We start from the raw sequence: 15,450 nt of genomic DNA, 5'->3' as shown, positions 1-15,450 counted from the left end.
AACAGAAACCCAGGAACTGTTCCCACCTATCAAGCTACCAGAAAAAAAAATTTTTTTTTTTCTTCCAGTAAGAGAGAGACTAGTGTTAAGTTGGCTACTTATCACTGCAATTAAGTTTACTAGAAGGAACTGTTATCCTATTTAAACACTCTTAGAGATTTCTGGTGGTGATTTTCATAATTAAGGTTATGATCTTTCTGTGGCCCAAAATTAAGCATGTGGGACAGTATATCCAGAGGTGAAATCATCATCCCTGGAAGTATTCAAAAAAACTCATGCTGATATGTCCTTGAGGACATGGCCTAATGGTGGTGATACTCGGCTGATGTTTGGACTTAATGGTCTTTCAGGTTGTCTCTAGCCCAAAGTTTCTAAATGTAAGATACTGTCTGTCCCACAGTATTTCAAATCAAAACATAACTCCATCTAATATTGTAAGTTTCTGTAAGAATGTGTAGGTATAGTAAACTTCAGCTTAACTTACCAAATAACAAAAAGGTGTTACTTCTTGGGACATGTAGTCAAATAACTAAGTCTATGTTAGCAAGCCAGGCAACAGAGTTTGGAGTAATCTGAGATGCTGCTAGAAAACAATACAATTTGCAATTTACAATATAACTACAACCATACTGTCATTTTCAAGATGTACAAAAAATGACTACTTTAATTTTAAACATGTTTTGAATAGCTATTTCTTCAGTAGCTAGTAGATTCTGCTCTTTCTGTTTAGACTTGACAACGCATAAACCACTGTGAAAAGGAGGAAACCATTCACTCAAATTGTGTCAACTTTGACTGACTACTTACAATTTCTAGCTGGTGATGAACTTGCATAAAAGAAGCACATGAAAAAGTACTTTTGCTTTATTAAAAATGCTAGCTGGGCCCAGCTGTCCTCTGATTAACATGGAGGACATTATTCTGTGAGATTCATATTTGCATGTACAGCTGTAGCTTCAGATCTCAGTATTGATGGCTCTTCTTATTTTATATATCATCTGTGCTTCCACTGCAACTATTTGACTTATGTAACATGCTGCTAATATTTAATAATGATCTGTGCCTTTCCAGTGTACACATAATTTCCAATTTTTGAAATCTTTCCAACAACTTCATAGTGGAGGGAGGAAGAGGAGCATACTATGTGTCAGTCTTTCCTCAGAAGCATACATAAAAATCATGTTATAGCCTTCTCCAAACAAAAAATACCTGCTGATAATCATGAGAATATATTAAAGATAGTACTTAAATTAATATAATAATATCAACTTACTGGAATGGCTTGAATTTTGAATAGCTGCATTTTGAAATATGCATAATTAGAATAACAGAAATTTCCTTTGTATTTTTACTAGTTCTAACACTCTAAAGATGTTTGCTTTCAAATACCATTGTGAATATAAATAGAACATACAATTATATCTCATTTTACAAGAGTTATTCTAAAGTTGAATTAACATTCTGATTTGATATTTTGGGGAAACTGTTTCACCATGAATTTACACATAGTGTACATTACAGTAATTTCCTTTTTTATTGCAGTTTTGGGAATAAAATTTGCCTGTGGCTATATGGATATACCAACCTTATTAATTTGTGTTTTTATAATCAATCTATAGTTTAATATGAATTACAAAATTTCTAAGGGCTAAAAAAAGCCTCCTGGAATTACCTTTGAGGAGAGAGGAGACAAAGATTTAATTCCTGGTCCCAGGAGGGAAGGAAAGAAATTGTGCCATTCCTCCAGATTCCTGTCCACTGCCTTCCATGTGAGACTTTTATTGATGGAAGGCACAAAGTAATTCTTGTTAGAAGCAGTATAAGTCTAGCAGTGCCACACTCTTCTTGATTGGTTATCTTTGCTTCATAAAACTGCCCTATCTGCTACCCTCTACAACTCCTCTCTTATTTACATCTTGAAATACAAAGTAGTTCTATGGGCAAGTAAAGTGCTATTGGGATATAGAGACAGATGTGCAGGTAATATAAACCAATTAAAACTTCAGTTACTGTTCCAATAGTGCCTGAACATGTCGGTCACACTTGGGTTTTTGTGGGTTTAGTTTTGGATTTTTTTTCCCCTGAAAAAAGGAATACACTCTTATATAAATTTTTTAACACCTTGTTTTCAGATTTTACAAGCTACCATTCCTACAGGGCTATGCTGGATAACAATCAAATTATGCCTTTATGTCATCTTTTTCTTCTTTGGTACCATACAAGAATATCTTTTACAAGTAGCATCTTAGTTCCCTCCTAACACTGCTAAAACCACAATTTAATAGCAAAGCGAACAAAAAAGTATTATATTGTTTACTCTGTTTCTATATTTTATCCTTGAATACTAAGCAAGAAAATAAAATCTACTTTCTCTGAAATTAACAGCATGGTCTTCCTGTCAACCATAAGTTATAACCATGATTATTATTAACATAATTATTATACATCTTCTTTATAAGTTATATAAGGAAGACATAACTTCCTCAAGTTATATCTGCTCTGCAACTTTTCTTTGATTCAGACATAAATGAGAACATAATATAATATAATACTTTTGGAAACACTGAGTGAGGTTAAGTCATGAAAATCTCAAATTAACATATTTTATTTTTGTTTTGTTTCCCCAAGTTATTAAAGAGCAGACAGTCAGTGATCACCATACACAGATGTTATAGTTTGCATAAACTAGAATACCACACTACAAGGATGAGGGATATATATTTTCATGAAATTAGATGAAACAATACAAAGTTTTTCTTGGATCCTTTTTTCTGCTCATGAAGCTTCTCTATTCTTTGTGATTATAAGGATAACTTCTGAAAATCATTTCATCTACTGATTATGGAAAATGTTTCTGGCTCACAAACGAGATCTATACTATTGCCTTTATGAAGCCTTGATAGACGAAGGTCTCTGTCTGTAAGAGCTGTCTCTCATGCATGCTAGTTGCAATACTCTTATTAAGCTGAATACTTAAATTTCTTTTTCAACAATCATTTAATGAGCATAATATTCAAGTGACTTCAGTAAATGCAGATTCATGTATCCCAAACTTTCTGTCCAAACCAAATGCCATCAAAAGTTAGATACAAATAGTATTATCACCGTAAGATTTATCCTATCAACTCTGCTTCTACCCCAAAATCAATAACCCTGACCTCAAAAGAAAATATTACTGCCAGTATCCTTTACTGGTTGCATAATGGTCAAAATGTCAATAATACAAAAACAGAAAATACACCTCACCTCAGTATAATTATATTACACTGATCTCTAGGTCTGTCTTTCTTTCCAAAACCAGGAACAGGTGACATACCAAAGTAGCAAATAAAAAAAAGGCAGTGTGACATTACACAGTTCATCACATTAGTCTCAGGGTCACCAGCATATTGTCAGAGCAGGAAAGCACACAAGTTGACTCTGTGGATGGACTATAACTAGCAGCATAAGACTTTGGATTCTATCAATTTGTACGTCATTGATAAAAAGAGAAAAAAATTATAACAAAACAACCAACAAAACCCAACATATAAGCTTGTTTCCAAATATGAAGTCAAGGATGTCACTTTCAACACGCACGGATTCATACATGCATGATAGAATTTCTAGGATGATAAAAATATAATTAATCTAATTATGCCGATAGCTAAGCACAAGTGTTGATTAAGGGAGCTCTGTTAGCATCAGTTATAATTAGCATAACATGAAAAAATCCTTGCCTTTGGGAAAGGCAAGGAGGAAAAGCAAAGTTCTAGATACAACACCAGAATATAGACATGCACAATTCATAATTCTGAATACAAATGAACATGCAATTGTCTATGTTCCTTGTTTTCTGAAATACCTGCATTTGTTACAAGAGAACACTAGCCTAGCACTGAGCAACTATCTGAGGGCATCTAAAAGGCATAAGTCACCTATGGTTAGGCAATTAAAACTCAAACCCAGTGGTTAAAGACAGTGTCATCTGGCTTGACACTGCACCAGAGAGCTGAGTAACATGACTGTTGCTGAGGATTTCTTCCATTTCTGTTATCCATTTTCTACTCTCACTTCCTTTCCTTCCTCATCATGCTTCTTCTAACAATTCCTTTTTTTTAATATACAATGAAACATAAATTGTAATTGTATTTTTTTACAAAGCCTAATTTACGTAACCAAGAAATGCCTGGTTAAATAAATGTCACAATTCATACCTACTTTAATTAGTTCAGCATTGACGATTGATAAAATTAACAGAACATGCATATTCATGAATTTCCTTTTCTTTCCCCATTCAGTTCTCAAGCCAACCAAGACCTGTCAGAGCAGTGGAGGGGGAAAAAGAGATGTAGTCTTATGTTCAGTGTCAGTCAAAGACTCTAACACACCTAAATTAATCTGAAAATTCAAAAATGTCCATTTTATTGGTTCTGTAGCAGAACTCAACCAGTTACTTCTTCATCTCTTCATGTACAGTAGGAAACATCTGATATTTACATAAACTGGAGTGTTTTCTTTCCTATTTTTATCAGTTCTGGAAAACACAAAGTAGGGTGAGGACATCACCCTTAAAAACAAATTCTTTCCCCAGAAGGGTCACTATGCTTAGGATCAGTGAGGGGGAGCAGAAACACAAATTATGACCTAATTTTAAAATAATTAGACACTCTACCTGTGTTACAGCCTTCTGCAAAGGAAGGGTAGAAAAAACTAGGAAGATGGGAAAGAGTGGAAAAGGCTGGCTTACATGCTGAGAAGAAAAAAGATGATTCTGAGCCAAAATACATTTGTATATTTTTCAATTTATTATTTCATGTAGAATATGACAATGAAAATATCCAGGGACTGCATATCCACACATATAGGAACCAGGGTAAACTTAAAGTAAATGATGAAAAACAGATACTGCAGCACAATTATAATTGTTAAGACAAATACAAAGATCATTTTTCTCTAATAATTTTAGAATAAAAAAGAAACAAACAAACAAAAATCGATTGGGGTTTTTCATATGAAAGAGATTTTAACATAGGACAAATCATGCATTTTGATTAGGTCAAGAGAGCACAACTTCTATGAAAGCTGCTCAGGAAATTTTTTTAATTCTGGATTTTTTTCCTTAATACAGATTGCACAGAAAAAAGAATAACAGGAGGAACACAACAAAATAATAATAATCATTTTTTTAAAAATAAAAATACTCAAACCACATTTCCTGACAATTTTATTCTGTCAAATGGCCTCCAGCAGCTAACATTATTTTTTTACTACTTTGCCTCTTTTCTCCATTGGAATGAAAAATTGAAAACAAACGGTACAGGAAGCCCATTGCACTTTGTTCTACAAATGAAGAATGTATTGATTTGAACTATTTCCATTTTGAATTGTTTCCCTTTTTTCTCCAAGTAACAATTTTTGTGCACTGTTGATCCAATTATCACTGAAAAACTTAATTTTGCAGAAGACTCACACAGCTATGGGTAGCATGGTTAATAATACTTGGTTACCCAGGAATAGTGACCTTCATATCTTTTGGCAGCTCTTGAAGATTTGCTGTCCATTGTACACTTTCTAGCTGATGCATTTGACAAAAGAATCTCCAACCTCACTGACTGACTGTTGCTTCAATGTATTGTCACAGGACGCTGGGTGTACACGGAAGAAGAGGAGTAAAATCAACCCACTCTAAAGCCTACACACTGAAAAAATATGCACATTAATTTTTGCAGCTTTTCAAGTTTTGCTGCCCAGCAGTCTTAGGAAAAAAAAAAGCGGAAAAATAAAAAAAAAGGAAGATTAGGACAAATTGTGTAAAAAAGCCATTAGTATATCTTTTATTCATAGGGAGAAAGGAAAATTTCACACAGTATTTGTGCATAAAAATTGAAGAAATGGCTAAATTATTCAAAGGGGAATACAGGTCATCACTATATTAATGCAACAGTTCTACTTTTTTCTTTATTTTTTTAAGTACTCCATTTGGTATGCTAATGATGCCAGTCCAAAATGACTGATGTCAAATTTGAAATTAATGAGCTTTGCTGGGCAGATTTCTGTTTGTGAAGAAATACCAATAATTAATATGACTTTTCATTATTAATATTTCTATGAATGGTATGCACACAAATTATACTAAAGGTTATAGGCAATGAATTATTTGAAACTCACTTTTATGATTTATCTGTACCTACAATTTTCAGAAATTTATAAACATATAAAAAAGTTAGCCAAATTTTCTCTCAAGGAGAAAATTCTTAAATACTTCTACTAACAAATGTATGATATGTCAGTAATAATGATTTAATGTTGATCCAACCTCTCCCAGCACTCTCCTCCCATCACATGAATTTTTCAGGTTTCAAGGTTTCATCAAAGTATATTTCAAGTCTGACTTCTTTTGTTATAAACTTTAATATCCTAACTATATTACAGTTTTGGGAGTTGGTTTGTACTACTAGCGCATAAGTATGCTAACATTTTTATATCATGGTCAAAATGCACAAAAATTAATAGTCAAAAATCACACACTTCCTTCAGGAAAATCTAGATGGAGAAAAGTATCAACTGTAATTTTATACTTTTATGTTTTCTGATAAAGACAAAACTCTTTATGGTTTTCTGTCTCTCTGAAGAAGCCTGAGAATGCCATCTGGCAAACCTCAGTTGCAATAAGAAAAGGGAAAGCAACTAAGACATAGACAGCATTCATGCATTCTTATTGAAGCCTTTCCATTGAGAACTGCTGATGCTTTGAGCTTTGCCTCACAACATCACAGCATATTCCTTTTAATTTAAAAGAAAATCTTTCAAAACTAAGATAATGCACAACCCTGTAAGATTTTTTCTGATTGTTAAATTGATGGGATGGATATCCTTATGTCATTTTACATACATTTTACATTTGTCATAAATGAAGGGCAGGTCACACATAGTTTTAATTTATCTTTTTGTTACTGCCAGTAATTCCGTAGCTACCTAAGTAACAGTTACGTCACTGCTCTCCCTTATACTTATGTGCAGGAATTCAAGGTATGTTGTGCTTCATCAGATGTTGAATACAGAATTAGCCTTTAAGGTTAAAATGAAGTCCTTCAACATAGATTAAAAATTTGTACAATACGTGTTCTTATTTAAATCCTTCTTAGAAAACAAAACATTAATATACTAAAATTAATATTCTATGTCAGATCTAAGTACAGTTACCTTTTTTTGTAACTAAAGACTGAAGAAAAACTTGTTTGACTAAAAGAACAAGCAGAGTGAGGAGGGCATCAACTACTTTAAATGCTGGTTTACGTAGTACAGGATCTGATGAGACTTTATGCCTTGCACCACAATGAAGGCTACATTTTAAGTGTGTAGGGGTGAGACAAAGAAAGAATGCGTCAAAGCTAGCGCAAACTTACTTTTCCTGACATACTCCCACATTGACTGTTAAACTGCTGCATGAGAGTCTAAAAATCACTTCACTTTCAGAGTAGAGTAGATGCAATTGTTCTTACGCAGTTACTTCTGCTGCAGTACTCTTAAGAATTACTGCTCCCAGAAGACAGATTGGTGTACACTTCCAAACTACTGCCGCCAGAGGACCTTTATTCAGGTTGGTCACCTTAAATCAATCATCATTGTAAAGCAACTAAGCTGTCACCTATGATTAGCTCACCAGCTGGGAGGACCACTCTAGAAATGTGAGTTCGCCTTACCCACACAGTTTCCATGATAACTGGAAGAGCTAAATAATCCCACTTCCCATTAAGCCCATGAGTCCTCCTTTATGTTTACAGACAATCACCCCAGCTGAAGCAGTTTCCTCTCAACCCACCTTTTCATGGCAAACAAAAAGCATACGCGTTTAACATTTCACTGCTGGGCAGTGTTAAACATACTTTGCAAAAGAGCTAGGTAATCTAAAACCAAATAAAAACAGCATCCTGGAGAAAGAGTGATTTCCTGAATGCCATTGTGTACAGTTCTTATTTTTTAAATTCAAAAGAAAAGCAGAATGCACCATATGCACCAAAACATCACCTTACCTTTTGAGAAGCCATCCTGAAATATATGAAGAATTCAGTTTTAGCAGCTTTTCACAATGGTATGAAACATAAACATGGGACTGCCTGATGTAGAAAAACATTTTTCTAAACCAAATATTTGGACAAAGCAGAGTACTGGGCCTGTAATATGTATCTATCTGTTAATTAGCAACTATATGAACTCATGCTGCTTACAGCTGGAACAAATCCCCCACAGCATTCTCAGGAAAATCATCGGACTTATTCAGAGCCTTCTTCATAGTGCAAACATACAATGCTAGAATTCTCTTTATCCAAACACATCTCCAAAATCTTAATTTTATTTTCAGCATAGTCTAAGTATATAATTTGGAAAGTATAATAGTATTTCAAAGAACTTTAAAGGCAGGTAAAGCATGACTTTATTCACCAAAACTTTAAAACATACTCGTATTTTGATCAATTTCACAGTATTGCTGGCAGAAATTTTATAAAATTGATTTTATAAACCCGATTCTGCAGCATCTAATCTGTTAAAATTTTATTCAACTACATCTTCAGTTTATGTATTGACAAAAAAACCCCCCACTTTTTAGAAGTGGTTACAAAGTTGCCATTACAGAAATATAGAATGTAAAGAATATAATTTCTTGCACAATAGTCTTCACTTAATAAAGCATATTTAACAGAATAGAAATGTAAGATAAATAGGATCATTTCTGTAACTATTGACAACAAATGAAAATAGATGATAATTCAGTCTTCATATTGACCATAAAAGTAGTAAATTTGCAGCAATTTTCTATTTATTGCTATCTTTTCTGTTATTGTTTCGTTCTTGATCTTACCAAAGAAGCTACTAGAATGGATAAACTGAAAATCAAAGAGCATCTAAAATCATTAGGAATGATTAAAATATCTACCAATATGCATTCCCTTTGCCTGTGTGCCTGTTTCCTTCTCTTAGTCATTATCAAATATATCTAATACTCATTTGAGAATTAATTCATGCCTACTGCCTATTTCCTACTAGAATTTGTATTTCTACTAAATACTTTTTATCACAATCAAATATGTCCAAACCCTCACAGTCCAACTGCAATTTTGTCAATACTTTGTGACCCTATTTCTATTATTATCACTGTGATGTAAGGTCCCTTGCCTACTTTGTCAGAGTTTGCTAGGATTATAGCTGCAAAACTTCAAGGTGGAAAGTCTATAAGAAAAAGGGGTAACATACGAGCTCTTAAAAAAACTTCTAGCACTAATGACCTTATAATGTATTTGTGGAAAACAAAACAGAGTAAAACACCACATATACAGGCATTCTCCAGCTCAAGTACTTTTGAATCTGAGCTTTTTCTATGGCCTTTTCACTTTTTTTTTTCCTACGTTAAAGAACACCCTGAACATCTCCTCCTCCTTAGCCAGTTTCCATAGAATCCTTATGTATACTAATGAAAGAAAAAAAACTACTTTCCTTGAGTACAGTTATCAAAATCCAAAACCCTAAATTATAGGACATCCATATAAATGTCATTGTTAAATTTATATTTGCTGGTTATGACGTCTTTAAAGTGATAGTAAATCAATAGAGCTTACTCTCATTATGTGAGATTCATGTTCCAATCTGGTTTTGTACTAAACAAGCTTTGGACTGATGAAAAGTATCAGCAACCTTTTCCTGTATGCTGAACTCACTTGTTTTCCAATTAAGCCAGCTATGATACCTTTGTTTCTCCAACTAGTTATAGTACTCAATTCTGTAGAATTATCACCCATATATACAAAAAAGTTATCAATGCTGTGTAAGTTCTTAAAAGAGCACAGGCAAACCAAGCTGATTAAAGCATCAGTGTATTCTTTGATATTTATCACATTCCCCATTTCAAAATAGTTTGTGCTATCAAGCAGTATGTTTGTGTACTGTCAGTTTCTTCAGCAAAGCCCCATTTAGCAAAGAACAAAGAAGGAAACATTGGCGTAATTTTTTCATCACACTTTATCACCACAAAGTTTGGTGGGAGCTCAGTATATTAAGTAATTAATATTGACAGTGTTTGTTTGCTTTGGCTTTGGAAAAATAATGCAGGTATCTAGGATTTTATTAGTAAGAAATCTTAAACATGCACATGTCAGAGGAATTAATCATTGATTCCCTGTAGACTGCTTATATATTTCATCAGACTATTATCTGATCTGAATAACAAGAACAATTGCCTAATAAACCACATTACTGCTGACACATGCAACTTTGTTATATCAGTTATATATTTGCATAAAAATAGGTGTTTTTAAAGTCCTCTCTTGTTTCTTCTGAATCAGATTGACACGATTTGACATTTGCCTATGCCAACAACACAAAATTGTATCTGAATATATAATCAAGTACAATATGTGTCACTCTTAATTGCCATGATTTGGCGCAGGTCATTTCCTACAGTAGTAATTATAGCAAAAGTGAAGATTCTAAAGTATTGCCACAACATATCCTAGATTAAAGAAAATCCCAAAGACAAATTATGAAGACTGTGCTTCAAACTAATAAAGACATTGAATATTTGAGCTAAACTAGACAATATAGTTCCTGTGTGGTTAGTTTATTTTTGTGGGTGTTTTGTTTGTTTGTTTGGTTTGGTGGTTTTTTGTTTGTTTTTTTTTTTTTTTTTTTTTTCAAATAGACACACTGTTACACATTCAACATTGCTGCATGTTTAGGGCCACCTAGCAGAACTGAAAGCTTAGCCTAATAAACTTCACTGCATGCAGTCTCAAAACGGTTCATGCAAATTAGCTGGATATATTATTTTAATGTGCTGTCCACAGGGAGTACAATACAGCAGTGAGCCATGTCAAATGTTACTAAGTAATTTTAAAAAAAGTGAGTAAAAAGCACTTTTTCTTTTAACTGAAAGGTAAATTCATAGTACTAAAACAGTATCAGTAGGATTCCTTACTAAGTCAGAAAATGTATTATCCTTTAATTAAAAGTTCACGAGTTCATGGGTTTTTTTTTCTGTCATAAATGGTAATTACCAAAAGACTATTTTATTGCAATATGAAAGTCACCCTGATTCACTGTCTAAGAACTTGTACCCTATGCTTTGTAATTCCTTCCTAGCTCTAAGGTTATGAATACCTGAAAGCAACTCTGAATGTCATCCATCTGCTACTGCAGATTTACTCTTCCCTGCTTGTGTCACATTAATTGCCTAAGTAAATTTTGCTAGTTTTCCTTACTGTTGTGACATAAACTAATTTCTTTGCTTTAGGAAGAAATGCATTTGATTTGACCCTGATAAACTTTCACTCCTAATGGCATTTATTAGTTGTGACTGATTTTAAATTATACCTGAAAGTGCAACATGAATTTCACATTTCAAAGTTTAATAAAATGCATTTATACGTTCATATTTAATTATTTCTAAAAGCACTAGTTTTTATTCGGATTAGGTGAACAGTAAAGACATAATATATAAGATATTTGAGTTGTATTGTTTATTTACAGTAGCCACTTATTACTGTGAATTTGTACTGTTAAATAACCCAAATTTGCCAAGAATTTGTAAAGACATAATTTTAATTTATGCTAATTCAAATCCACATTGTCCCTACAATAGATACAACACATGAAGAATTTAAATCCAATCCATTTGGCCGGAATAGAGAAAAAAAGCTGAAATGCTATTGATTCCTTCCAGTACATTCAAAAACACCTGACTCAACTGTATTTCTACTGACATAACACTGAGGTTTTATTTAGATATTAGCAAACGTTTCCATTGCCATACCTGTCATTGTTATTTCTTTTCTCTACCTAGGAAACAGTTAACCTTCAACTACTAATACTAGCTGTTTCCTTTAGCAGAAAGCAGCAAATGTCAATAACGGGGCCACTGTCCCAAGAGAAATAATGCCTGCAAAAGTTCTCTTTCCCAGATGCAGATATATTTAGTGCTGAACAACACCTAACAGCAGACACTTCATGGCATACATTAATATGATCTTCATACCTTTTGTTAACTCTACAGCTCAGCCAGCAAACCTCAGTTCCACTGCTCATGACACCCTTTTAAATGAGTTTATCTTTTTGTTTCCCCTATATCTTTCTCACCTACTGAACACAGTGGTATCAGTACTTTTGAATATGCCCCATAAAAGCCCTTAGAAAGCAAAGCTGTTGTCTAGAACTGTCATCCTCATCAGAAGAAAAAATACACATACATTTTACACATATGAAACTTGATGAAAAATTTAAGAACTTGAAAGACATGGACTAAAAATGCTTACAATTGAATGCAGACAAAAATACTCTTCGTATCTATAACTCAGGCACATTTTATATTAAACTGAATGTCCTGTCACCTGCCATTGCTTTGCAGGTCAGACCATTCTGCAGACCCCTCCTGAGGGAGTATCTCTTTGTTTAGATTTTGTCTGTATTCTACCACATACCTACACCTGCACTGAAGGATGACATTATACAATACTTGCCACACTCCGTTTTTTTAAACAAGTATTCACCTTCAATTTTCTTTACTCATTAAAGCAACAGCAAACCCCTTAATGCACCTTCCCACTAAAAACAGTTCCAAGTTACCATGGCCAAGTTTCTCTCTGACCAGAACAGTAACCTGAAAACAGAAATGCATGCACATATATATATATACACATGTATATATACATATAGAAAGATGTGTGTGTGTGTGCATATGTATGTGTGTGAATGCTAAGAAAAGGTCTGGACAAGCCCGAGAACACAGGGACAGTAAGCAAGCACAGAGAATTTACTTACTAATGCTGTCCACTTGGACCTCTTTGGAAACCTGAAGGAGTCTCCGCTTTCCCCTCCTGCCAGTCAGGCGCCGCGTTGTGCCCCTAGTCCACACGGGCCCAGAAGGAACTGCAAAGAGAGAGAAGCACATGCCACATCAGGCAGTTCTGTTTTGATGGGATCCAGCTCCACTGCCGCTAGCTCCTGGGGGGGTAACCCTGTTGTCAGAGCTGACTCCGACTAGAGTCATTCTTCCAAAGATTTTTTTTTTTTTTTTACAATGATTTTAAATACATAAATAAATAATTAAATAGGCTTCACGGGGCTCCTTCGCCTTAAAATCTGCGGAGGGAGGGGGGCTATGGGGGGGGGGGGGGTGGCGGAGAGGTGAGAGGTAAGGTACCTGCAACTCTCTCCGATGAGGCCGGCAGAGAGAGAGGGAGGGAGGAAAAGAGCGACAAGAGGGAGGAGAGAGGGAGACAGCGAGGGGTGGGGAGGAGGGGTGGGGGGTGTGCGTGTGTGCGTGTGTGTGTCTGTGTGTGTGCGGGGCGGGGAGCGCTGGAGCGGCTCTCGCCGCGGGTGCGGCGGCCGCCAGCTCTCGGTGCAAGCACTGCCGTCTACAGGCGGGCGGCGAGCTGCCCGGAGGGGATGCGAGGGCTGGTGCGGGGGGCGCGCTCCCCGCGGGGCTCCGCGCAGCCCCCGCCGCCGCTCCGCCCGCTCACCTGCATTTCCTTAACGAGCCACTTGATGGCCGGCAGCGGCGGCAGCCCCCCGGCCCCGCTGCAACTTTGGCGGCCGCGGAACCACGCCGCCCCCGCGGAACTGGGGATGGGGAGGTGCCGGCCGCGAGGTGCCGCGCCGGCCGCTGCCCGCGGAACTTTTCACCCGGCGGAGGGTGAGGGGCCGGGCTGGGGGACTATGGGTGTGCGGCAGGGGCTGCGCCGAGCCCCGCGTGTTCGTGCCGCAGCCGCGCAGGGAGCCCGGTGCCGGGGCGCCCTCCGCCACCCGCCTCCCCCCGGCGCTGCCTCCTCCCACCGCTCTCCCCGGCTTGTGCGACAGGAGCAAGCTCCTCGCTATTAATAATAATAAGCCTTCCTCCACCTTCCTCTCGCCCTGAGAAAACAATTAATAATGCATTAAAATAATGCGCCTTTAAAGCCATTGTCTGGCGATAATAAAATAATGTTACCACTACTTAAGAGAGAGCTGCTGTGGATGTGGTGGCGAGGCACGTTTTCCTATCATTCACACCCAAATGTGAGCACACATTCTGCTTCTGGTATTCGTAAGTCTCTTTCCCGTACCAGAGCAACTATCATTATCACCATCAAAGAGAAAGTCTCCAAAGCTGAGTGGAGACACCGAGTCCCCAGGTGGCTTCTGTGGCTGGGCTGCAAGGCGGGCATCCTCCCCCTCTCTTCCGTTCGCCCCAAACCAATCTCATCTCTTCTCTTTTGGTTATACCGGTGGGTTAAACTCTGCGTTTGGCCCTTTTAGTGTTTCCCCTTCCGTTCCTCCCCTGACGGTAGTTTGTGTATTTTAAATAAAGATTTCATTCTGCCAACCCGCAGGAAGCTTTTAACAAGCTGCAGCTGAGCGTGTCGATATTTTATATCTTTTTACTGCTGCTCCGGCGTGTACATCAACTCCAAATTCCTTTCTTTTCTTCTCCGCCTGATACTGTAGCATCTGAGACAGCAGTGGCGACAGAAGCGGAGCGCTGCTCCCGAGGGGGCACTTTTACTTTGCCCTCAAAGTATCTCTCAGCAATGAGACCCCTTGATGCCGCCTCCTCTCCCCCTCGCAACTCCCCTCCCCGTTCCCGCTTCTTCACAGCAGAATGCTGGGGTGATTGCTGTAAGGTTTCCAGTTCCACTGATAACACTACACGGTCTGAGAACAGACGGGGTGGGGGGAGGGAATTTTCGTTTTAGTTAAGGATACAGTTTTGTGTTTGCTCTATTTTTAATTAAGATTTTTCCAGAAATAGATCCCATCGAGATTTAATTTGCAAAGGTATTTCTAACTCTGGTCAACACTGTCTTCCAAGAGGAACATTTTTAATCATTTGCCTCCCCACAACAATGCCCAAATGATTTTCACAAACCTTAAACCTTATATGAAATTGTTTTTTTTTAAAAGGCTTTTGTGTTTGGGATATCTTTGTGTACTGTGGCATTTGATTGGGGGTATTTTAGTGCTTTTGGTTTTGAGTTATTTTTTTGTTGGTTGGTGTTTTTTTAATTTTCACTTCATCTGCATTAAAGTTAAACTTTGTTCAATATGCCGGCTACCTCCTATTGATTTCTGGGGTTTGAGAAACGCTTTCCCCCTCCTCCCTCCCCCCTCCTCTGGGGATTTTTTTTTAGTCAAGGTGATTTCTTCCCGTGATAGGCGTTTCCCAACACTTAGATGTGCAGTTCTATCTTGCTGGTCCCCTGCTACTCCACAGATGCTGAGCCGTACGCACTTCCTCAAGCTGTGGCACTAGGTTAAGCCTGAGAAGCGGCACTGCACAGGCCTAAGCCTCTCCAAAAACTCAGCGCAGCCTCCGGGGAAGGCCGCGGGGTGAAGCATCCCTGCCAGGGCGCGGGGCTGGGCGGGGCGGGCGGGGCTCGCCCCACTGTCACCGTACGGCAGCAGGTCAGGCGGAGCAGTCCACACACAGCTCGAAAATGGGCC

At 37.2% G+C, this 15,450-nt stretch overlaps 1 protein-coding gene across 1 annotated transcript in view; it reads right to left on the bottom strand.

Moving 5' to 3' along the window:
• Positions 1-14,478, bottom strand: part of PTPRD (protein tyrosine phosphatase receptor type D) — a 1,172,008-nt gene extending 1,157,530 nt beyond the window's left edge. The window contains exons 1-2 of the mRNA XM_068176134.1: positions 14,073-14,478; positions 12,790-12,897 (exon numbers count right to left, since the gene is read on the bottom strand). The gene's annotated coding sequence lies outside the window, so the exon portion shown is untranslated. The remainder of the gene's footprint in view (positions 1-12,789; positions 12,898-14,072) is intronic.
• Positions 14,479-15,450: the final 972 nt, after the last annotated feature.

The sequence above is a fragment of the Anomalospiza imberbis genome, chromosome Z (assembly GCF_031753505.1).
Source record: "Anomalospiza imberbis isolate Cuckoo-Finch-1a 21T00152 chromosome Z, ASM3175350v1, whole genome shotgun sequence".
Lineage (NCBI taxonomy): Eukaryota > Metazoa > Chordata > Aves > Passeriformes > Viduidae > Anomalospiza > Anomalospiza imberbis.
The sequence above is the reverse complement of the archived record's forward strand: the minus strand, read 5'-3'. Positions and strand labels throughout refer to the sequence as shown.